The sequence below is a fragment of the Ochotona curzoniae genome, unplaced genomic scaffold (assembly GCF_017591425.1).
Source record: "Ochotona curzoniae isolate NIBS_2020 unplaced genomic scaffold, NIBS_Ocur_1.0 scaffold_4505, whole genome shotgun sequence".
NCBI classification, from domain to species: Eukaryota; Metazoa; Chordata; class Mammalia; order Lagomorpha; family Ochotonidae; genus Ochotona; species Ochotona curzoniae.
In genome coordinates this window covers 39,851,337-39,878,022 of record NW_024467118.1, presented here as the reverse complement: position 1 = coordinate 39,878,022, position 26,686 = coordinate 39,851,337, and the positions used below count along the sequence as shown (strand labels likewise).

General features: G+C 38.0%; 1 long non-coding RNA gene across 1 annotated transcript in view; it reads right to left on the bottom strand.

Annotated features, from left to right (window-relative positions):
- Positions 1 to 1,309: 1,309 nt before the first annotated feature.
- The window catches only part of LOC121146672, a 33,113-nt gene continuing 7,736 nt past the window's right edge, over positions 1,310 to 26,686 (bottom strand). Inside the window, exon 3 of the long non-coding RNA XR_005882237.1 lies at positions 1,310 to 1,412. This is a non-coding gene — a long non-coding RNA (uncharacterized LOC121146672). The remainder of the gene's footprint in view (positions 1,413 to 26,686) is intronic.

Here is a 26,686-nt window from a genome sequence, read left to right as displayed (position 1 = left end):
TAGCTCAATGAGCCATGAAGAGCTGTAAAACATTTAATATAAGACCACAGCGATTATTCACAACTGAATAATGAATTACGTGTCACACAATGCATGATAGTTATCTTTGTTGCTAAAGTTATAGCTGAGGAATTATTGGTCTCCCTTATCTGAAGGGCCAAATGTAGTGTGAGATCAAAGAAGGCAATAATTGTGCAGGAAACAACATCTTTTTTAAAATTCCTCTGAGAATGAAATTCTGATTTATAAAGTTCAAGATTAATAAGTGCTGAATATCCAACCCGAGACCAAACATTTTTAACTATTTTGGACAAGTCATTTGCAACAGATGCAAACACTAAAAAAAATTCCTCCTGAGGACTAAATGAAAGAGCATATGAAGCTACTTTCAGCCATTTACAAAGCATGGGAACAGTCCATACAACACATGCAACACTATTCCATAAATCCACTTCATTGACAAGAGAAGAAGACCCTTGAAGTCTACTCCAGAAGCCTGCCCGTCTGGTCCCTGCTGACTGATGACTCCCAATATTTTCTAAATCAGCATCCTTTTTTGACTCAAATGTAGACACAAAAAGCACTTGAAGCAGATTGATGCTCGGTTCAAATCAGCAGCTAGTCATTGACTCAGGACCAAGCTGGATTATTTTAACCCCTTACCAAGGCAGGCCAGCAAAGAAAACTTTTGAAACTCATTAACAACTGATTACAAGACATAATTTACTACTACATTTAAAGATCTCCAGAGGCAGGGAATGCCTCATCATTGCTCTCCCATCTTGCATGGAGTTCTCTAGCAAAAGCTTCACTCTCCAAAGAAAACTTTTGCATTTAAACTTCAATTAAGGGTAAATGAGAAATTACCACACAAAGATTTGTCCTGCTGGCCCCTTAAGGCCTGAAAAATCATTTGGTTTAGCCTTGCCAAGGCAACCAGAGGCAGAACTCGAAAATCAATAAAGCTATATAGCAGCCTAATTTTTTAGGCTGAAAAAATTTTATAGTCCTCAAATCATGTTATAAATATTCAAATAGCCCTGGTCAGGGGAAAAAAAAGTTCCCTACCCATGCAGTAAACACTTAAAAGTTAGGCTAGCCAAGAAGATAAAAAAAAAGATTAACAATGGTTATTAAATGATTAAATAATCCTTAGTTTCTTTTTAGTTTTTTTCTTTTTTTTTTTCCTAAATGAGTACAATAAGTATATATTACTTTTATAAAATCAGGGGAAACACTTAAGGAATATTTGTAATGGAGACTTTAAGTATAGATAATAGATGACTTTTCATTCCTCATTTTACTTACATTTATGTTCCCTTTCCAAACACAATCGTGTTTCTAATAGTTTCCATTTCTCTCTGTTGACTCTTTGGAATGTTCTATGAGCACTTGTGCTTCATTTGTTTTGCCTACCAATGGGAAAAAATGTGTGGCTTCATTGTCATGTGGCTCTACGTTAAGACTTTAGTAAGCAAGTGAGAATTTGGTCTCCCAAAGATGCCTACAGGATAAGAGTAACCAATACTTTCCTCCAGACTTAAATATGTAGGGTTTTATTTTTTTATTTTCATATTTATTATAAAGGAGATTATTATGGTCAGCTTTTAAGACCATTTACCTCCCAGTGAACTAAGAATGCAACTTTAATGCTAATTCCACATACTTCTTAGTACCCAGAAAAATCATTTCCAAACATCACTTCCTTTTCACATTTGGAAACTCTAATGATAATATAGCTGATGACAGTAAACATATAAACATTTACAATTATCAAACAAATCAATCATACAAAATGAACTATGAATCAGAGGTTTGTTTCATACAAACCACTGACACATTTGAATAACATTAGTGCTTATACTTACTTTGTTAGATACTTTAATATAGGTCAAATATTGTCCTTGAAGTTATCCATAACAGCTTACCCCCTGCAAGCCCCCCTAAACTTTTATAGCCCTACCTGGGGTTTGCTCATTGGTCCATGAACTGCCTTGTACCTCTGGCAGTTATATAAAAGGGGTGTTCAAAATGTCCTAGAAAATGTGCATTGGCAAGAAAATACACACTAATGGATTTCAAAAAATAATCTTATCTTTCATTGCATTTTCCCCACATTTATTTCTGAAATGTTTAATTTTTTTTATTTGAGATACAGACAGAATGACAAAGAAAGAGCCACAACACGAGCAAGAGTGAGAGAACTCCCATCTGCTACCTTACTCCCCAAATGCCCACAATGTCCACAATGAGGCTGGAGTCTGACGGAAGCAAAGCTTGGATTTAGGGACTTAATCCAGATCTCACACAGTGTGGCTGGAATACAATTACTTGTACTATTACCACTGCTTCCCAAGGCCTACGTTGACAGGAAGCTAGAATCAAGAAACTGAGCCAGCAATCAAATATAGGCACTGCAATGTAGTACATAGACATACCAATCAGTATGCAACTATTGGGCTAAAAACCCGTCATTCCACAAACTTTTTGAACTACCCTCAGCAATATCCCCATATTGTTTTTTCAAAAGGATTCTGTCATCATTATGCCACTTTTTTCAAGATCTACTAATTTACTTATTGAAAGGCAAAAAGCAGGGGGCAAAGGGAAGGGGCTAGGAACTCCCCAAATGCCTGTAATAGCTAGCACTCTGCAAACTAAGGACACAGTCTAGGAACTCCATCCAGGTTTCCCAGATGGGTGACAGACCCAAGCCTTTGAGTCACCATTGGCTGCCTCCCAGGTTCATCAACAGGAAGCTAGATTGGCAGATGGAGTCAGGACTCAATCCCAGGAACTCTGAAATGGAGTGTGGTTGTCCCAAGCAGCAGCTAAACTTACAGCACAACAATGCCCATCTTGTTTACACCACATTTCAGTACTCCCTCCTTACCTTAATGCCTGCCAGCATGTTCTGCAACTGTCTTGTGGATGGTTGATTGGAAGGTAAAAGCTTAGCCTTACTGGATCAGTGCACCCACCCAATTTTAGTAGATCAAACTGTGGCTTTGCTGTCAGAGCTGGAGAGATGGTCGAGTGGAATCACAAGACCACAGGTTCCGTGTCCGGACAGCAGCGGCCCAACCTCCCATCTACCCTTGGATAAAGTGCTTCACCTTCTGGGGTTCAGTTTCCTGCTTTGTAAAAACAAGTACCAGAGCAGGTAAACTGGAAAGTTATTTCCAACTCTTAAATACTGTGATTCTACATGTTCAGCCCCTTGTTTGGGGATGTGACTCCCAATAAAGTGGCTACTCACTAAGATGAAGGGACTTAAATTCAAACTTGAATTAAGTAAAATCAGACAAAATTTAGTATTTAGATCCTCATTTGTATTAGCCCCATTTCACACTACACATGACTAGTGGCTAATGTATTTGATCACAGATAACGAACTGTCATACGGTGGCTGGATCCATGTTCTTGTCTCAGGTGCAAAGCAAGAACTAAAGGACAAGATGTAGGTAGAGGACATCAGATAAGCCAGATTTATTTGTATGCAGAGAAGAAGTACACACTCACAGAGGAGTGCCAACATGCTCAAGAGATGGCTGCACCCCATGAGGTTTGAGTCCATATATTTTTATGAACTGAAGACTTAAGGAGGCAGTTTGGGTGGGACTTGGCTGCTACCCATTTCTTTGTCCTCTTTTGGAAAACTTGGAAATGTCATGGTGTCAAGTATGCCATGGGAATAGATGAGTCAGCAATGATAATTGCTCAGACATGACCTTAGACAAGAACTGAAGGTCATTATGAGTCATAGGCAGCTACCATGTTGGTTGTTTTTAGCTGCCACCAATTGCAAGCAACAAAGTTATGGAAGCCAGAAGCTTCAGATTTTCCTGCAAAGATGAGAATTAAAGATTTGGACATGCAAATGGGGCTGCAGTGCAGGTGAACTTGGAGGAACCCCCAGCTCCTCCTTACTAGACATCTCCCTCTTGCCAATAACCTCCCTGCCCTCATCGAAACATGTCTTTTCTGTTATTACCAGAAGTTGAAGTGTAAAGACCTAGTGTAGAGTAATATTTTAAAAATCAGTGTTTTCTTTCTCATGGTAGTTTAACAGATCCAGTTAAATTTGTTACCCTCATTGTTAATTTTAATATTCAGGTCCATATATTACAAATGCAACATTTGCAAACTACACCTGTCTTTTGTTCTGGGAAAATGTAACCAAAAGCATCATGGGTTTGCAGCAGCAAGTGGAACAGTAGAAGCCTAAGATTACCATTCCCATAGAAGTTCCCTAGTTGCTGGGCTGAACTGTTTCCCCACGTCCTCACACCTGACAATTTCCTGTATGCACACCTGTGTGGGAAGCCATGCAGTTGGGTCGGGTGGCATGGGTCTGTGATGAGCACCACTCCTGGGTTTAGCAAGGCTACAAGGAGTTTCTGGCTGGGTGGCAAAGCCTGGCAGAATGTCTCTGGTAACCTCATTGCTGCCTCACCCCATTGTGTGGACACTCAATCACCTCTCTGATGTTTCATAGAATTCTCCTGAGGGTGTTGTTATTATTTTTCTGCTAATGTAAAATGATTCCTGTAACTGGCAAAACACCTCAAACTAATCAATCATGTTATGATAAAAATGTCTTTAGTGACATAAAGCAATGACACAGAGCTAAAAGCATACAATAGTACAATTGAGCCCACAATGCCTCCAAACATTCTGTTATGTGCCCACCTTTGTCTTGGAGCTTGCCCTGATATAAGTAATATTTTCCTTAAGAAACGGCTTGCTAATATCTTAGAACAGATGGCAATCAGGGAGGCACAAAGAGGTGTACCATGTGCCTTGAACTGTTATAACACATGATGTGACGTATTTTGATTTCTCACCATGGAAAGCAGAAAGTATATGGTTTGACTGGATTTGTGATCTGTTATTTTAGTATGTTCTGTTAGCCTGGTCCCTGTATACTGCTTTGATTGGACTTGTGATCTGCTATCTTAATATGTTCTGTTATCACCAAGCTTGGTTAACAAAGACTCCTTAATAAAACCTTAGTCATGTCTGGTGTGATCTCGCTTGCACCAATAACATCTTCTAAAGGGAGACAAATGTGAACCCCCCAAAAGTGGCTTAAAATTTCTACCTCATATTGGCACTTATATTTAGGGAAAGAAAACAGTTTATAAAGATAAAAGGAAGTTTCTTGTAAAGGCCCTTTGTTTGTAGATTGGCTGAGTTGCCCTGATCCCTTTCACTGCCCTTTAACAAAAGAACAAAAAACAATTGAATCAGCACTAGGTGAAGGTGGTGATAATTAATGCATGATCGATTATAGGATTTAATAAAGAATCTATGTTATATGCTCTTATAAATTCCTTTCATTTATGATCTTTTCTTTTAACTCTGTACTTTTGATATTTTAGGCAACATAATTTTGTGTTTAGTGAAAATTGATTTTGAATATAAGTAAACCACTTGTCACTATGTAACTGAATGTGCGGCCAACTTGGGAGTTTCTGGCTTCACCCAGGTCAGTGCAGGTTTGAATGAGTAATAGCTTACTGAAAATATTTTCTCTGAAGCAAAACAATAATCATATTTTTAGGATTGATTTTGTAATCATTCTTTTATAATGAAGTAAAAATGAAACAACTGGATGTTGTGCAAAAGCTTGTGATGATTTATGTATAAAGAAGGCAACTTTTCTGAGTTGTCCATTATGAGCATCATGCCATAGTGGTCCATGTCTCTTCTCCTTACCGTCTCGCTGATCCATGCATCCTTTGCAAGCTCTTGAGTCAGCCGGAACTGGTCTCCAGCACACCTGTGCTGTGCTATCTCTTGCACTCACATTCAAGTTCAAATTCTCCATGATACTTTTTACCATTAAGTCATGGCAACATCTAAAAGAACACCATCCAGATACAGCCATGTCAGCTTAGCAAAGAGCATCAGAATGGGAGGCTTAAAGAGTTGAATAAAAATTAAAAAAAAAAAAGAGTTGAATGAGGAACCTGCGCCTTAGCATAGTAAGCTAAGCTTCTGCCTTCAGAGCCAGCATCCTATGTGGGCACTAATCCAAGCCCCAGCTGCTCTACTTCTAATCCAGCTTCCTACTTATAGCCTGGAAAAGCAACAGAGAAATGGCTGTGTTCTTGGCCCCCTGCACCCATGTGAGATACCTGGAGGAGGTTCCTGGTTCCTGGTTCCTGGCTTCAGATTCGCCCAACTTCAGCCACTGCAGCCATTTGGGGAAGTAAATCAATGGGAAAGACATGAACCAGAGAAACTGACAGAAGGATTCCTCATTTCCCAGCGCTAATAAAAAGCACTTCTGAAAATTATTCATAACCGAAAAGTATTCACAGCCAAACATTTCACCCAAGCAGTTGTCATGGGCTCACATTCCTCAAATAATTCACTTTTTATAACTTCTAATAACCTATACAGACTTTTATAACTTTAAACATATTGGGTAATCATAACCCCTGTCACATTCCTCTAGTTTCTTTGCTGAATATTTCTAAACCATTTCTTTCAACTGGATAATCTTCTACCTGCAAACATGATATCCCATGGGTGCTGTTTCATGTCCCAGTAACTCCACTTCCCATTCAGCTCCCTGCTTGTGTCCTGTAAAGCAGCAGAAGATGGCTCAAAGCCTTGGGACCCTGAACTAAGTGGGAGACCTGGAAGAAACTCCTGGCTCCTGGCTCTGAATCGACTCAGCTCTGACTGTTTTGGCTATTTGGTGAGCCAGAATATGGAAGATCCTTCTCTACTTCTCCTTCTCTCTTTCCTTTAAAGTAAATTTGCCTTTCCAATAAAAATAAATAAATTTTAAAAACAAAAGAATTAATGTCTTTCAAATCTCAAGTAGAAAATAATTATTATAAAATATGGACTAGGCATAAAAGGAGCTTGAAAATGAAAATATTTCCCTGTGTAATATAATGGCAAGTATCTGATTAATTTTGCCTCATTGAAATTTCAATTTTTATTAAAAACTGATTCCTACATATTATGTCTACATGTTCACTTGCACACATGTATTATACGTACAAAAAGTTACTAATTATAACATTGCATATAAAATAAGAGATTAGAGACTCAGAATCCACCAATAAGGGCTGAGACAAATCATAATGGAATTATATGCAAATATTAACAAAAGAATGAAAATGTCTTCTACATAACCTAGCACTTCACAGTAATTCATCACATTCATGAAAGGAAGAGCTGAAGCTATATCTGCATAAAGAAATTTTGGAAGAATACACTAAAGACTAATGAAAATGGCTAGACACGGGAGGTAGAATTGGGTACATAACGAAGGAGAGAGCAAACTTCTTCATTGTACCACTTTTTACTTTTATCACATGAATGTATTGTCTATTTTTAAGTTTTTAATATATTTCTATTATAATTGCTATAATGTGTAGTTAATAAATAGGTTTCAAGAGAATCCCTGATATATAATTCTTCATATCATTCTCTTGTCAAATTTCTCTTCTGTTCTCTGCTGCCTTCCCCACCTCCAACCACACATACACCAGACTTTTCAACACTCTGGAAGACTCAGCTGATGGGAACAGCTGAGGCAGAGCACTTTGGAACTGAGCTAGTTTTGATCCAATTTGACGAATCCAATGCTAAATAATAAAGGGCTTTGGAAAGCATGCTTGCCCAAACATGAGAGCTAGAATGTCTGGGTTATGCAATAGCCAAAAATGTGAAAAAATACAGCATTAGTTGTGCATGCTTCTCCTTAACATTTAAGATTCTGATTATCAGAAATTCAATAAAATATTTTAATTAATGAATGAAGGGAAAGACTCTCAACCTCTCTCAGAAGAGTTCATGTGCTTTTTGTTTCACTAGTCTAATCAACTTTTAAGAAACAAAGAAGGTAAAATAATAGCCACAAAAACTTCCCTTCCTAATAGTAAATGACAAATATTTAAGTCATTCATCTGTATCGGAGAACTTGCAATCATCTGAGGTCTTGCTCAGTCTTCCAATATTTAGAAATGAATCCACACAACAACAAAAAAAAAGCAGCAATGCTTAAATTTGGTGTTCAAAAGACTCTGTCCTCAAGAGGTAATAAAATGTCAACCTCATTTAAATGAGACATTATTGACCCCCATTAGTAGGACACGTGCTTGGCTTGGCTTTTCTAATGGTGGTGACGGATTTGCTCTTGTCCATCTATACACCATTGCCCTGTCCTCTTATGACCTGGGGCAGACATATGCTAGACAGCTGGCTGGACCCGGTCTGTGGCCACTGAACAAAGCAAATCTTGCTGGCCCACACAAAGATTGAACCTGTGACCTTATTCTCATTAGTTCAATGCCCTAACCACCTGAGCTAAGCAGCCACCCAAAAAAGTGGGTGTAAATTGAATACTGTGTAGATAGAGGTCTGTGCATGTAAAAGCCAGATACAAAAGAATACACAACAATGGGCATAAAACTGGTATTTAGACATTAAAACAGGTTTATATCCTCCTGTAAGTTTTTTAGCTTGTATTCCATGACCCAGTGGCATTTTTCAAGCTGAGGATCAAAATGTATTCACCTTAAAAAAATTTTTTTATTTCAATTCTGTGTCACAAATCAGTATAGCATCAACTCTGAAATAAAGAATCTGTCAATTGATATCAGTAGTTAGCATTTGATTAAGGTCATTCTGAACCTTTGGCTACAAGGGGAAGCTGAGACAAGATAATACTTGATAAAGCTAGGAATAAGAACAAAAGCCTGGAATCTGTGACTAGAAGATGAAGAAGTTGTTTATCCAAGCAGTTTCATAAAATTAGATCTATCATCAGTCAAACTGAAACTTGGATTGTGTATCCATTGCATCGGTATACCTCAAGACCTCTGTTTACAGACATCTGTAACAGGAAGAGAAACTTCATTCCTAAAACAGGCAATATTGGAGAAAGCCACTGAAGTCTATAAATGTAGATTCACAAGTTTCTCCTAAAGCCGTAGCTCCCTGGCATTCTGATACTGATTTCTAACAGTCATTACGTCTATAAGTTTAAAGCAGAATATTCCAGATTAGATGCGAAATTGAACCACAAGTGAGACAGGAGCAGTTTCAATGCCGGATTTTATCACAAAGAATGAGATCCCTCTGTTTCACTTGAATGCATTCTATCCTAGTCACATTGTGTCTTCATGTTAATCTGCAACAACCAGGAGACAGCAATTTCACTCACATCTGTGAGAATCTATTCCACACTAACCACCCAAAAATACCACTTTCTTACTCTTTTCTTTGGAAACACACACGTCTCTTTTGTTTAAAACTCCAATGCCTTACCTTGAAATTCAGCAGAAATTCAAGACTAAGTCTTCTTCATATTTGCATTCCCAACCCAAGCAAAGTGCTTCCCACAAAAAAGGCAGTCAATAATTTAATAAACAGAAACACAAGCAAGTGACAGGATCTGATTTCACCTCTCTTTCCACATTATCTTACTGCATTTCTCTTCGTTCCTTGTCACCTCATCTTATCATGACTCTCTCATTTCCCCAAGAACATGGCCTGCCCTCAGCCTTCTGCCTGTTAGCTCAGTACATCTGCTCCAACTGAGGGGATTCTCCATTATTAAGCACAATGGATGTTATCCCACTGAACTCAAAAATAAAGTAGTAGTCATTAGTACATCCACTTTGCAGAGGATATCAGAAAAGCTGAATAATTTCCCACAATTGGAGTGATTTGTCTCCAGATCTGTCTAGCTGCAGAACTCTCATCTCTAATCATCAAATTCTACCTTTCCAAATTCTCTCCTTCTCTCTCTATCTCTGTGTGTGTGTGTGTGTGTGTGTGTGTGTGTGTGTGTGTGTTTGTGTTTTGTGCAAACTTCAAGCAAAGGAACTCTCTTGGCCACTCCATCCCACAGCTGTCTTTCACTCCCTTAACTTAGTGTTATGAGCTTAATGTATCAGATAACAATTAACCACGGTCTGCTTCGACACTCCTGTTGTCCTATTTCCCTTTTAACTTTTCATTAGCTCACTCCTTCTCAGTCTAACTAAATCATTAACTGACTAAGCATAGATTATACACATAGCAAATTGCTCTCTCTTTCACATTCACGGAAGAGACTTCCACATGTGGCTAGCACTCAACAAATACATTTTGACTGGTTAATGTCAACGCCTCCATCTTCCCCAGAGAAATCTTTGCACCAATGCCTATTATTATAACTAAATGCTCCTTGAAGTTCTAATGTAGTTGTCATAAAAAGAGGAAGAGACAGAAAGCTTTTAAAAAGTAACTGTATTTTTTAAAACATTTTAGTTTTTAATTGTTAAACCTCTGGAGCATTCCTGTTTGTGAGAAGTCTGCCACATCAGTGCAAGTGAGATCATCATGCTAAGACTTTCCTTGCTTCCTTCAAATTCCCTCATTTCAAATGGTTAATTACCTGGTTGTAAAAGTGCACACCAGAATGAAATTTAACCTATGAGTTCTCCATCCTGAGGTGAATATTCTTTGCAGTTTTTTTTTTCAAAAATAGAGAGCCATCTGTTTAACCAATCTAAATACATTCTTATAGAAGAATTCTAAAAAATAGGAATACAAAGGTACATGTATTTTTAGCACTTCTCAGTATTTGTAAAACACATTATGACTTTGATGCTTGGAAAAAATATGAAGTGGTGTTTTCAGCCATAAATCGGCACCAGCAAATAAAGCTGGGCTGGAAGTGGGGATATCTTTATGATAAAACTTTTTTGATCATTCAAAATGTTGATCATTTGTGGGACATAGAAAAGAAGGATTTATTATTTTTAAATGGTTCAATTTCTTAGGAAGATAAAGAGCATATAATTTGAGAAAACATCAAACAGAATGTGGTTCTTATTAATATCACATAACTTTTCCTACAAAAACCTTCCCATATCCAGCCTTAGCTCCCCTTAGAAACAAACTGAACATGTTGACAGCTACAAGTTAGAAGCTGTTAGACCAATAATCTCCCCTTTTGAAAAACTGGATCATAAGTTCAATATCACTTTATTAGTTTTCTTCAGGAAGCAAATACATAGGGACAGACTCTATTCTGCAGGGCTTAATCATGCACAAGTGATGAAACCACAGAACACAATTCTTAATAAGTTGAATTTTCAACCATGAACCACTTTGATATATAATAATCAGTAAGAATAGAATTCTAATGTCTATATATTTGGAAAAGAATAATCTCAATGTTTGTGGTCTGGAATGTTATCATAAAAGCACAGTCTCATTATCAAATATGTTATATACACATGCATACATATGCAAGCATATAATCAGAATGTTTAAGAATCAAACATTCTCAAAGGGCAGTGCTGTAGGACAGCCAGTTAAGCTTCCACCTGCATTGACAGAATGCTATATGGATGCCACATTGAGCCCTGGGTGCTCCACTTTCCAATCCAGCTCCCTGCTAATAAGCCCCCAGAAAGCAGCAGATGATGGCCCCAGTTTTGGGGCCTCTGTTTCTGTGCAGGAGACCTGGATGAATTTGCTGGCTCCAGGCTTCTGCCTAGCCAGCCCTGGCCAATATGGCCATTTGGAGAGTGAGCCAATGAATGAAAATCCTCTGTCTCTGTGTCTTCTTACATAACTGGTTTCACTTAATTCTGACATCAAACCCAGGAACAAATATTTTCAAAGACTCAGAGAGAATTGGTTAGGCTCAAAACAATGTGACTGAATCTTTAGAAGAAGTAACCTGACCCTAGCTTTCTATAAGAGGGCCACTGAGGCTGTCGCCTAATCCCCTCCTGAATTGGTGACTCAATTACCAAATTCAAGAGTGAATTGATCATACATGGAAATAAAGGAATGATTCAACACCCAAAATACACACTAACATTACCTCACTGCAATCCCTACCACATTTCACTCTGCCACAGTATATGCCACATATCTATTATTTCTAACACCATCATATTCAGTGGTAAACTTACTCAGGTATCCTGGAGCCCCCAAGATACCAAGAAAACAACAAGGCAGGAGCCTGACATTGAGGTCTCACACTTAAATGGGCTGACCTTCCTACCCATTCAGACAGGAAACAGAAGGCAGAGCATAAAGAAAGCCATGTGAAACCCAGGCTGTTTCTTTTTGGGAGCTTACATAAAAATCAACATACTACACATAATACATCAGGAATTCAGAAAATCAATAACACTCAAAACATCATCCAATTAGAAATGGGGGTACTGATGTGATGGTTCAGTAGCTAAATCCCTGCCTTGCATACACAGGGATCCCACATGAGCGCTGGTTTGAGTCCCAGCTGCTCCACTTCCCATCCAGCTTCCTGCTTCTGGCCTGGGAAAGCAATAGAGGATGACCCAAGGTCTTGGTACCCTGAACCTGGATGGAGACACAGAGGAAGCTCCTGGCTCCTGATCAGCTCAGCTTTGGCCATTGTGGCCACTTAGAGAGTGAACCAATGGGCAGAAGATATTTCTGTCTGTCTCTCCTCCCTGTAAATGTCACTTTCCAAAAAAAAAAAAAAATCTTTAAAAAAAAAATTTTTATTTTCAAGGCTCTGGACAGTCCTCAAAGGAAGAAATGAAAGATTCATAAAGTTACAAAGAAAAGGCCCAATAGCAACACCTATCAAGAAAATTCCTATTAGAATGACTATTATAAAAAAAGAAGAAGAGAAAAAACAAGTGTTAGTGATGAAGAGGAGAAAGGGAGGGACACTCTCTATTCACAGGAATATAAGTTAATACATCCACTAAGGAAAACAGAGTGAAGATTTCTTTAAAAACTAGAATTAGAACTACTGTTTGTATGACCCAATGACTGCACTCCTGCGTGTCCATCCAACAGAAGCACAGAAGCAACAGCATGGTATCAAGGTGACACCTGGTCCACTGCAACCACACAGCAAATGTTCTCAAAAGCCAAAACATGAAATCAACCAAAGTGTCCATCAACAGATGAAAGGATAAAGAAAATGAAATACTCTTCAGGCAGCAAAAAGAAAAAATGGGATTATGTCATTTTTTAAAAAAATGGATGAAACTGAAGGACATCAGGTCAAATGAAATAAGCCAGGCACAGAAAGAAAAATAGTACATGCTCTTCCTCATATGTGGAAACTTAAAAATAAAACTGAAATTGAACACAGAATTATGATTGCTACAGGACATAAGCAATAAAGTCTTAGTGTTATATAGGACAGCATGGAGACTACAGTCTACATAAATTTATTACATTAACAAATAGGAAAATGATGCTCCAATTTGCCAATCATAAAATAATATCAGAGAATTGAGAATTTTGATGATCCTGCTTTAATCAGTGCACATTGTATGCATGTATTGAAATATTGCACTGCCATCCATAAATCTGTACCATTTATTGCTAACAAAAAAATGTTAATTAGCATACCATAAAAATAGTAATACCTTTCACAATGTTCTGTTCTGTTTTAAAGATTTGTTTTATCTATTTAACGGGTAGATTTACAGACAAGAGGGAAACACAAAGAAAAAAAAAGAAAGATTTCCATGGATTGGTTCACTCCCCAAAGGGCTACAATGACCAGGCCTGGGCTAGACTGGAGCCAGGATCCTGGAACTCCATCTGGGTATCCCATATGGATAAGGATCCAAACACAAGCACTTAAGCTATTTTCTCTTTCTCCTCCTCCTCCTTCTTTATATCTGTTAGTTTTTATTGAGAAGACAGATTTACAGAGGGAAGGAGAGATAGGAACATCTTCCATCCACTGGTTCATCCCCAAGTGGCTGCAACAGTCAGACCTGAGCTGACCAAACACCAGGAGCTAAGAGCTTCTTCAGGTCTCCCATGTGGGTGCAGGTCGCAAGGCTTTAGGCCATCCTCTACTGCTTTTTGAAGCTACAAGCAGAAAACTGATGAAAAATAAAGCAACCAGGGCACAAACTTGTGCACATGGGATCCCAGCTCATGCAAGGCAAGGATTTATCCACTGAGAGCCATCATGCAGAGCCGTCTTCTGTTGCTATGCCAGGTACATGAACAGGCAACTGGATCAAAAATAGAACAGTATTCATATGAGATGGAGCAGCTTAAACCACTGTGCCATAACTACAACCTTATGTTCATTTTTTATTATTGATTGATTTAATTTCAAAGATAGTGATATAGTGAGGAGTAGATACACACACACACGCGCACACACAGATTTCCATCTTCTGGTTTACTCTTCAAATGCCCATGACAGCAAAGGTTGAGCCAAGCTGAAGCCAGGAGCCAAGAACTCCATCTGGGTCACCCTCGTGGGTGACAAGTACCTAAGCATTTGAGTTCTCTTTCATCCTCCCAGGCACTTTAGCAGGAAGCTGAGTGGAAAACAGAGGAATGCATCAACACTTCGCATTCTGATATGGGACATAGGCTTCCAAGCAATATCTTCACTCACTAAACCACATTTGCTTCATGTTCAACATGCAGAAAGTTGTAGCTTTATATCCAACAAGCTGCAAGCTCAAAGAAGACAGAAACATCTACCTGAATCCACCAAAGTATTGGCCAAACAAAGCCCAATATTTTCTGTATAGTAGAAGCCTAATACGTTTTTGGTAACTGAGTGAATGAAGTGGATAGGAAAATATACTAAAGTGTTAGTGTTGGTTCCATTGCTGCCTGCTTCACCATATGACACTTCTTTGAGACTCAACTTCTTATCTATAAAAGCAGAATAATAATGATATCTGAGAATCAAAATGGCAGAATAAGGTAAGGACATATTTAAACAGACAGAGAAATATTAGCCAGTGTGAAGCAGAGAGGGCACATTCCAGGAAATAGAAGAGGACAGAATGACAGTAGAGGAGTACCTGGAGACCGACAGACACAGGAAAACAATGGACACAACAGTGTGGAGTTGCAGTGACTGATACCCCAGCGGCATTCAGTGAACGGTGATCTGAACTCCACCAGCAGCCAGAACTCCACCAGCAACAAGGTGGGAAGGGATGTTTACTGGGAGTTCCAGAGGTGAACCTAGACAAAGAACTGCATGTCCTGCTGTTCTGTTTGATTTCGCCAGGAGCAGAGACAGAGCAGCAAGTCCCAGATGGGCAGTACAGGAACAGGGTGCATTTGGAGAGTCTCCAAACTGAAGGAGGCAGAAGAAAGAACCTCAAAATTGGAAGATTTTTCCTGTCATCAGGGGGAAACAAACAAAAAGCTGGAAGCAGAACTGGATCAGGCCAAAGAACATATTCAAGAATTGAAGGTCACTATTAAAAGGCCAAATATAAGAGTTATAGGAGTCCCAGAAGGTGCAGAAAGAGAAGCTGGGTTTCAAAATGTATTTAATAACAAGGGAAAATTTCCCTAATCTAGAGGAAGAATTGGGAAACAACATTCAGAAAAGGCACAAAACTCCCAACAGGTTTGATTAAAAGCAATCTTCAACAAGATACATGATAATCAAGCTCAAGTCGAACATAAGGAAAAGATCCTTAAATGTGCACGTGAAAATAAAACAACTAACATATAAAGGAATGCCAATTAAACTCTCAGGAGACCTCTCACAGGAAACTAACAGGCAAGAAGAGAATGGAGCATGTATTCCAGATTCCAAAAGCAGAAAATTGTCATCCCAGGATAACGTGCCCAGCAAAGCTTTCCTTTGTCTTCGAAAATGAAACAAACAAAAAAATAAAACAAAATTCACCCACAGTAAAGAAAAGTTAAAAGAACATGCCTCTTTCAAATGTGCCCTACAAATAATACTGAAAGATGTTCTCTTGACAGCGAAAAGGAATAACGCCCACCAAAACCAAAGGCAAATGCGAAGAACATCCCGGTAAAATAACAACAGAAGTCTAAATCAATGAACAACCCATTACTAAAATGACAAAACCAAATTACCACCTATTTCTGTTAACCCTGATTATAAACGGCTTAAACTCATCAATCAAATGACATAGATTAGTAGATTGGATTAAAAAAGAAAACCCATCTATTTGTTGCCTACAAGAGACACATTTCATCAACAAAGAGCAACAGAACCTGTATCTCATGGATTTTGATTTTTTTTGTTAGTTTCATCTCTTCAAAACACTTTCTTCTGATTAAATTCTTCAATGACTCATAGATCATACAGTAGCATTATTTTCTTCAAGAAAGTTCTTGACTTTCTTTTTCAATTCTTCAACGACACATTAGTCATTCAGTAGCATGTTATTTAACTTCATGGCATTGTAAATTTCTATTTTTCTTCCTGTTGCTGATTTTGTATTGTGGCTTTTCATTTAAGGAAATGTATAGTACCTGTGTAATAGAGACTATCATACCCAGATGTAAGAATGCAATGCAGTATGCATCTCTACTTCCAGTCAAAAATGGATTTCCAACGAAACTGTTTACTATATCTTGACAATAGGATGCTGGATTCTCTGCCATTGTCCATGCTCACAATGATGGGCATATGATTGTGTATGAAGAACTATACCTTAGTAATGATATAGGGGAACTCAGTTGGGGGAGTATTTGGGGCGGAGATAAGGGAAATCCCATGATCTATGTAACTGCATCATAAAATGATAATAATAAAAAGAAGTAAATTTTTTAAATTAATGAAAAAAATAGTGCATGGATGGCCAACAAACCTGTGTCCAAGTGGGATATTGGCACTGCAGGTGGAGGCTTAACATGCTAGACCATGGTGCCAGCTCAAAAGTAGCTTTGAAAATAAAACATTAGTATTATGTTCTTTGTGTATCAGGAATTAATGATGTTTGGCAGAAATAAAGATGAATGCAAGAAAAAAACAATATAATGATAGGTTAGTGGGTGCTGGCGAAAAAAAAAATGAGTTACTATGAAAAATGTACTTTGACTAGGGCCTGGCTCAAAATAAGCACTATTATTATCATTATTATTACTATTGCTATCACTAGTTACTATTATTTTTACTGTTCCCATATTATTGTGACCTCTACTTTCTGATGCAGAATAAAGTACAGTTTTAACCAACCTCCAGAAACTCCTGCAATTCTCTAATTTCCCTACAAGAATGTTTCCTTCCACAATAAATCATCTTCCTTTTGTGAATAAAAGTCAAAATTTCACTACCCATCAAAATGAATTCCTCAAAAAGCCTTAAATTTTTGGACTCAGCGTGATAGCCCAGTAGCTAAAATCTTCACCTTACACATGCCAGGATCACTTAAGGAGTGAGTCAGAGGACAGAAGATCTTCCTCTGTATCTCCTCCTCTCTGTATATCTGACTTTCCAACAAAAAATATATATATTTTTTAAAAGCCTAATATTTTGAAATGCTTAGAAAGATCCTCCAAAGTGAAAATCTTGTCACCATCCTTGCTCTTCAGGATTTAAAGACGCTCTAACTAAATACCTAGCCAAAGTCCGTTACTGCTTATCAGGCACAAAAAGAAATCCCTACATGTATAATTTGCACAAAATGTCATCAGTCTGATCTCAACAGGTACAAGGAGACTCCTGATATTGCTAATTTCTCTCTGAGCTCAACTCTAAGTGGTGAGTCAGCTGGATGCCATACAAGATTTTATCGTTTCCTTTTCCCCTGCCCTAGTTGGAAATCTCGAAGGGATTTACAGTTATCTAACAGGGACTATGTGCCTGGGCATGTGTACTTGTGTCGCAATGAAGGGCTAAGTGGAGCAGGAATGGTAACATCTTAAACAGAAACAGCTGCTTTAGAAGTGGTTGAGGCTCTGCTGCAAAGTAATAGCTGCTGTTAAACCCCACTTGGAGCTTCTCTCAACTTTGATGAATTCTTGCTTCCTCTCAAAAGTGTATCATTCTTTTCCTGACTTCAAGACAATCTGCTGAAATCAGCCCGATTTCTGTTTGGGTTCTTATTGAAGTTCTAGATATTCTGTTGCAAGTTTCTCATTTTGGATTGTCTTACCTTTTTGGTTTTCCTTGATCGTTTTTGATCAGAAAAAAAAAAAAACTATAAAATGAGGTGGACCAGCCACACTAAATTCTCCTAACGGAACCTGCCACTAAGTGTTTTTGTTTCCCCATGTTCACCTGTTTCACACCCCTGCCCTCCTAGGTACTTCCTCTTAGTAAGCACCTGGAAATGCCTATATCTGCTGTAATTTTTTTATTTCCAGGCTCTGGTCCCAGTCTCACCTTGACACCTCTCCACTGCAAACCCATTGACCAAGAAAAATCTCATTTCCATATCCACCAATAACATTTACATTTAAGTAAAATTTATAATTCCTTATTTTAAGAAAATGAAATTTTAAATGCATCATTGTAGAACAATTTTTTCATTCTGATAGCTCTGAATATAATTTACTTCAGTTTCTGAAAGCAGTCCTGAGGTCATCTAAATCTACTCTTAGGGAAATTATTTAATTAAATATTCACTATGTTATTATACCCTAATTTCACCATTGTATTTACCACAACCTTTTCTTGGGAAAAAATTAATAAACCATCACTTAAAGATTGCTTAATGGCTTTGAAATTAAGCCTAGATTCAGCCAGACAATTCATTGGGACTTTTTCCAGCTCCTAACAACCACCTGGGATTCATCTCAATTCTCTGATTCTGTGTTTCACATCAGCCACTCAAAGATACTATTTGCTGTCAGCAAGTCCCCTGATTTATTTAATCCTTCCCAAAAATGTCCTGAAATTCTCACAGTTTAACCCCTATTTGTCATGCCAGCAGTTCCCCTACAATGACTAAGTTACTCTGTAGTCTTGTCAGGTGTTCATAAATGGCTCTGTGATGACAATGGTGGCCTAGAAAGGCATGACCAATCATATAACATTGCTATGACTCTATCTTCTCAACAAATCACCAATAAATTTTCTAAGTAACATTTATAAGCTTCATTACTCTTTGACAGAAATATCACCTACACATACTGCATGAATTTAACATTGCAGACTCAAGGTATCTTTATATTTCACATTTTAAGAATGGTGTTATTAATTTAGCAGTGTACATCCTTACTCTCTTTTAGATTAGACAATATAGCATGGGAAACTATGAGCTCAAACAGACTAAAAAGAAAATGAAACTAATCAGGAAGAGATGAAAAGACTAGAATAGTAAAAGATAAAACTTCTCTGATGTCTTTAGAAATAGATTGTGACAATCAGACCAGTGGACTCTAATTTCGACTTCTAATTCATAAATATGTCAGACTTAAAACTCCTACAAAAAGTCTCTCTGTGACAGAGAGGTGGCAGCTTTTCCTTCTCCCACACCACCCCCCCCCAAAAAAAAAACAGTAAGAATGTACACAATCATAATAAGTAGCAGAAGGAAAAAATGCCAAAGAATTGGAATAACATATCAAAGTTTATTTTTAAATTTGGGAATCCTATTCTCAATCTCATACTGCTCCTATTTTGAGATCGATTCTGGAAGGCATGGAATTGGTCTCCCTGAAGATCAGTTGGCTTTATTAATAGGCTTTTGTAAGAATTGTAAGAAACGGCAGAGCTTTCAAGCAACCTCTACCCAATTTCTCCCTATGTAAAGATAGGATAATATCAGGATTAGGAAAACAGACATTGATACAGCTAAGGTACAGAACACTGTCATTACCACTAGGATCCTTGTTCTTTCCCTTTTATAACCACACTCACTTCCCTTCCACCCCCACTGTTCCTGAACTCCACTTCTCTCCTTTTCTCTGGTTTTGTCATTTCTAGAGCATTATATAAGTGGAACCCGACCCTTTGGGTTTGGCTTTTTTCCCTCAGCATAATTCCCTAAAGATTCATTCAGGTTGTTCCCATTTATGAATAATTTATTCATTTATATTATTGAATAGGACTCCAACAATAGTAGGACTCCACATAGGATACTATGGATATACTATGATTAATGTTACATTTATAAATGGTAACAGAATAGTTATCAGCTTGTTTTCTTCATTTAACTAAGAAATGCTCAGAAGTACAATTGCTGCGTAATATGACAGCTGCTTTTTTAGTTTTCAGGAAGTTACTAAACTGACAGAGGTTATACCATCTTACATTCTTGCCAGCAGTGCATCAGCAATCCAGTCTCTGCATTCATACCGACATTTGGTGATGTCATCATTAGTTTTTTAGCCCAAGCTAGAGAGCCAACATGGGAGAAAAGAAAAACTGGCAAGAGACATTAACACATATTCTGTTTTGTTATTTTAGCATTATCTAGATGCTTAAAATATGTGTGTTTTCAAATTATCAAATGTTTTTGGCTTAAATTTGACAACTTAAAAGCTATACCCTTCAGGCAAATTATTTAACTTTTCTGATGGTTAAATTCCATATATGTAAAACTCTCAAAGTCAAAAACTGTGCATAAAGAACATAGGACACAACAGGTGCTTAATGACAGCCAATTCCTTTCCTCTGCATTATTATTCTTGACTCTTAAATACTCTGATATATGAGCTTCCTCCTTATCATTCCCAGCACCTCACAGAGCCATCACTTCTTCTCAGTTTAACAATTCTGTCTCCCCTTTTTTCAGACAAGTATGAATATTTTTAACGTTAATGAACTGGGCAGCCTTTTGGCCTAGTGATTAACACATCTGTGTCCCACATTAGAATGCCTGGGTTCATACATACCTGGCTCAAGCTCCTGCTTCCAGCTTCCTGCTACTGCAGACTCCAGTAGGCAGCAAGAAACGGCCCAAGTAAGTGGTTCCTGCCGCTGATTTGGGAGACTAGGATTGAGTAGCTAGCTCCCAGATTTGGCAACACCCAACCCCAAGCTTTGCAAGCATTTAGGGAAATGAACCAGCAAAGGGAGCCTCCTCTGTCTGTTTTTCTTTGCCTCTTGAGTGAATATTTTGAAAAGCAAAATTAGATTTTGGAGACCATAGCAAGTTAAGCCACTGTCTGCTGGTTCTAGTCCCAGCTGCTCACTTGCCATCCAGCTCCCTGCTTATGTGTGTAGGAAAACGTGTAGATCTGGAACAAACCCCTGCTCCTGGCTTCAGACCAGCTGAGCTTCAGCCATTTTGGCCATTTGGGGAGTAAAATAGCAGTTGGAAGATCTCGCTCTTTCTCTTTCTGCAATTCTACCTTTACAATAAATAAGTATTCTTAAAAACAAAAGAATGTAAAGATAGAAAAAATAAACCTTAATACGTTCTAAGTCTAAAAGAGCAGGTGCACCCAGAGAGCGGAATTCTGGAAGGTTATGTTAGAAATTTCCTATTTATTTTCACATAAACAATAAGAAATGAATATGTTCATATTCAATGTAATCACTGGTATCAACACTCCCACTTGGTCCTATGTCAACAACTGTCTTGAGCAACAGGTTGTCCCCAAGTCAGGGCAAGACCATGTCTGGCAGAGGGCTTGATAGCCACTTGCTGCAAAGTGTGCAGGAAAGACATGTGTTACCAATGTGTGTCGCTCACTGAGGGTCGAAGCAGACTAGTTGCCCAGTTTTAACCAAACTAATATTTCCCAAATGGGCAAGAAAGGCTTAAACTGATTCTTTCAAAAAGCCTTCAATTAATAATGCAAAATATGTGAGCAGAAATTATCAACAAGAAAGTGACAGAATTAATATTATACCTCCACATAGGTAAGAAGTTTTGTCAGTTATAGAACAAAACAGAAACACTGCTGACATGCATTCAACAGGAAATCCACCAAATCATTTTTAAACAAATAAGAATATTTGAAACTTGGATTTCTACTTACCATTTGTATCTTACAGCAAAGTGTGTAAACCTATTATCTAATTCCTCTTACCCTCTTTTTTAGTTCATTTTTAGAATAATTTTCAGACTAATATATTTGTACTTAAACTGTTTTAATGCTGACTTGCATAAGAAAAACAATGACTGGGTTATTTACTCTATTGCTTTAAGGTATTATATTCCCTGGTTTAGACCTTAGTGTCAAGCACCCAACTGAACACACCACAGATGAGGACAGAATAAAACTAGATGTCCACAGCCAATCTGCTGGATTGCTATGGATTGCTATCCCTGCAACTTCCCAGAGCCTCAAAAGCCCCAAATTCTTGTCTTCATCCTGTCAGCCCTGAGGTCTGGAAGGCAATGCAGGCTCCTTGTACACATCTCCGAAAAGTACGTAGGCTGTCAACATCCCCACACTTAGTGGCTCTTGGGAAGCTTGCTGTGGTGTGCCACTCTAAAATCATAGAGTGATGCCAAAGAGAATAGCTGACATTTATTAAGCACTTACTCTTTGCCAGACCTTCTACCAAGAGCCCCACATGAGTCATCTTACTGCATGTTCACCATGACAATGTGACAGAGCTTACAATTATGATCCAAGCTTTCCAGATGTGGTAACTGAAGCTGACCATGGTTAAATAATGTTCCCAAGATCATCCAGCTAATAACTGTTGTAGTCAGGATTCAAAGATAAGATCTGGCTTGAGGGACCCTTACTTTCCTCATTCTGTTATGCTCATTTACCTGCATGGTCATAGCTTTATGAAATACCATTATTGATATTTTTGATAAAGAGTAAAAACTAATTTTAAAAATGTGTCACATTTCAAATGTGATTTTAGTTCCTCTTGGGATCAAGACTATTGATTAGAACTAAACACTGAAAGTAACTTACAAATTATATTTACAGGATTTCTCTAAATATGTTTTGAAAACATGTTTTGCTAATTCTTGAAGCAAATATGTTCAAGAAGCAGAACCAAGTAACAGTACAATACAATGTATAGGGCTTATTATTTCTTCAAAGAGATGGAGGTTATATGTTAGAACTTCTGGCAACCAGGGCAATCAATGGATGTCACCCAGTCATTTCCAGATATTCAGACCATTGTTTAGAAAAAAAGAAAAAGCGAGGACAATTTAGCTGAACATCTCATTGTCAATGTAACAATATTACTACTGTGTGATATTAAAATACGAAAGCAGAGAAAAGCCCAGGGAATTGCAACAGCCACTGTTGATCTTTCAGTTTGATAAAAAAAAAAAAAGAAAAAATGATACCAAGTGGAAATATTGCAAAGAAAAAAAAAGAGAAATGAGAATGTTAGTAGAGAATTCTTTGTGAGGTCAACTTTCAAAAAGATTATATGTTCTTAGATGTGTACATTACAAACCCCTGAATTTCTTTTCTTGGATTTTCTGCTATTACAAATACCTGGATTGTATTTTTTAAAAGCCATAAGAAGTAAAAAGCATAAACTCAAATGCTGCTTCATTACCACAACTATTTTTGATTAGCCACCATAGTTATCTTTGCAAGAATTTCATAAATGTCACCTATCTGAAAAAGTAAAATTCATTGTTCCAACAACCCAGTATAATATATAGATTTTATAATAAAGCAAAAAAAAGTCACTTGATTAGATTCTATAATTTTATTATTGACATCATCCTAACTTGAATAGCACAGGATGCATAGCACTTAACAACATTTGGAAAAGCAAGAAAAACATTACTGACAATGCAAGAAATCAGTTTCTGCTTTATTTACTCTAGATTAATAACAGTTAAGCTGCTCAATTGTTTAAAAAAAAAAGACTTCTACATGTCTTTCTCTGAAAGTTGAAGTTCATCAAAATCATGTCATGGATACACATTATAATTCCAGTTCAACTTCCATTTGAAGAAAATTTGACATAAATTTTTATATTACACATTCATTTAGGAAGAATAATGGCACAGTAGTTAAGGGTATTTCTATTTTAACCTAATATTTTAAATCACAGTAAAATAATATTTTCCCATATGCAGAAATTTACATATATTTCCTTGGTTGAGCCTCTCCAGCCAGGAGAGATTCAGTTTGAATGTCATTGAATCCAAGAAGCCAAAGGCAATATTTTAGGTTATGTAGAACCATTCTTCTACCAGATCCTCTCAAATAAATTCATATTTTGTTTCTGAATGTTTGTTGCAGTCCTCCTAAGTCATCACTTAACACAGTTAGAAAAATAGTCACTCATCTTTGATTTTACATTTTAAAACCTTAATAGGACAAAATCTTTTCAATGAACCACAGGCAATCTCATTTACAAAAACCCTGTATGCTGGTATGTCCTGCAGAATGTAGGCAGTCTGTCTAGGACACTGTCCGTTTGTCACCCAACACAAATAGAGACTCCGATTACCTACAAAGGCATTAGGAAAGTGCTCCCAGCTGAAAGCATTTATCCAATTCCAATTGTTTTTTTGAAAGTCTAAAATACTAAAAACGATATTGTTCCAGGAGCTACTGTTGAAAACAATATAAGGCCTGTTTAGGGTGAAAAAAAATCAGTCATTGAAAATCTGAGTTGGTTTAAAAAAATCACTGTGCATCCAAAAAGGAATTCCTAACTAAGCATTTATATGCCAGGCACATGTTTTTTATTTTAATAATATTGGCTTACCTAAATAAATATGTAGAACTTAATAATTGTTCTTTATGTGTTTATACTTTTTAGCATTATTCTATTTTAGTGAGTTTGCAAAGAGGCTAATGATTAATAACGCAGGAAAAATATGTATCTGTCAGTATCAAGTTGCTGTGGTTTACACTCATTGCAAATGTTATGCTGAAAAATGGTCTGTTTAAAAAGTAACTGAAAATTGCTCTGATTTTAAAAGAAATGAATGTAGCCATTCCCTTATAGGATAATGTCAGATAAAAAGTAATTGTGTTCCCTCTACAGTTGTGTTTGTTGGCGTTTATATGAGAATAATGATGCTTTGAGATTATTACCCTACTTGTTCACTTAACATGGGATTAACATCAAACTCTTCCTAATTATCTGCGATCACCCATTTGAAAGTGTGTGGTAAAACACGCTAACAGTTAAGACACTAGCAGTTTTAATATTAAACATTAGCACACATGAAAGTAATATTATAATTTGTGCATTGAATAATATGCCAGGCCAATTTCTTTTGATGAAAAGATTATTCTTATGAATTCTTTCTAGCTATATTAACTTCTTAGCTCTTGAGTTTCTAAAGTAATCAACTGTGAGAAAGATACGTGAGTAAGCATGACTACACGGATTTAAAATATTATTCTGTGGCCTTGTTGTACAATTTAATGAAACAATCATTTCTGATATTTGCTTAAATAAGAGTGAGAACCAAAATCTTACAATAGAAGATTGACTCAGAATAGTGAAGCCCAGGTGGGATTATAAACTAAAGAAAGAGATTGAGTACTGGTTAGAACAGCTGTGAATTTATCACCATCAGCAAACAAATGTAAGTTTACACTTTACACACCCTTTACAAATAAAACAGTACATTTGAGTATGTACTCAAGTCTCACAAAAATATTTCGGTGCCTCAACTTCCCACTCCTTCAGAAACTGACAAGTGAGAGAAATGAGTATTCATTTAGAAACTAATCTAAAATCATAAAAGAATCACGAGTCACATCTCTGTCTTGAATCCACCTGAGAAATACATTTCACATGCCAGGTCTTATCACACAATGGTTCCTCTTGTTTATCATACTGGTTGGCGTAGAGGGTGAAACCTCTGAAACTACACTGAATGTAACAAATGCAGGTGCTCCCCCCACACACACACAGAGACCACGGAGAATGTGCAAAAGGCAGTATCTGTGTAACTTCAGCTGTGCCTATAAAAGGAGGTGGGGTGTCGGACATTTAAATCATGTTGTTTCCACTTATGCAGAGAGAATCCATAAAAAGAGATTTATTATCATATTTTCTTTCTGAAATGTAACATTTGTGTGGTTTTTTTTTTTACTTCAAAAGTTCTCCTCTGTATAGAACAGAGTAAATATTACAGTTTTGTTCAACAGCAGCCAAGATTTAATTGTCTGTGAAACGTAGGCTTAAGACTTGATTTAACTACAGTACCGCCGATACACACTGGGCTGGCCCGCGCAGGGTCCTAAGGCACCGCAGAATGATTTACTCAGAAGAGCTATCCCGAAAGAATTCCAAGTGGGCAGGGGGCAGCCGCACGCCTGCAGCCACCCCATCCAAATGGCTGCGAGCATTACTCGTCCTGCAGCAGATTTAAAAGGACTTCGTACAAAAAGTCAAACAAGAATAAGCAGCTATGGAAAATATAACAAATCATGTTAGCAGTTTCACAGCGCGAGAGAAGGAGCGATCCAGTCACCGCTAAGCCGCAGAGAAATGCAACGCGGCACGCGCGCGCGAGAGAGGGGGGGACTTGCGGGGAGGGGTGCAGGGAAGACGCCGGGAAGGCCACGAAAGCGACTCCCACGTGCGAGTTGGAACTTCGTGGCGTGGCTGCACACACGGCCGGCGCGGTCTGCGCTGCGCGTCCTTGGCACCCCGCTTTGGCGCTCCCACGGCCGCGCGTCACCTGCAGCCGCGCCACCCCCTCCTCTGCCCGCAGCCGGCTCCGCGGCTCGCTGCCTCCACCCGCCTCGGGTGCGGAGCAGGGAGCAGCCGGCTGCAAATTGGCCCCGGTGGCACCGCAGCCACAAGCCAACCCGTAATTGCTAAGCAAACAAGGCTGAAATATTGGATTGGTCTCAATCGTGACAAGATCTACGCTTTTGCCGCCAATTTGTTTGTGCAGCTCTATTTAAAGGCACTTGATTGAGGAAACGTTGAAAATAGCGGTGAGGGTTTCCCTAATGAGACCTCTGGAGGGAAACAGTGGCCTTCGCCCAGCACCGGGGGCTCCGAGGTGAGGGTGGGAGAGGGGCGCGATTAACCCCTTCTTGCCCGCCTCAGACGAAAAGTTCTTGGAGATGCGCTGCCAGGAGC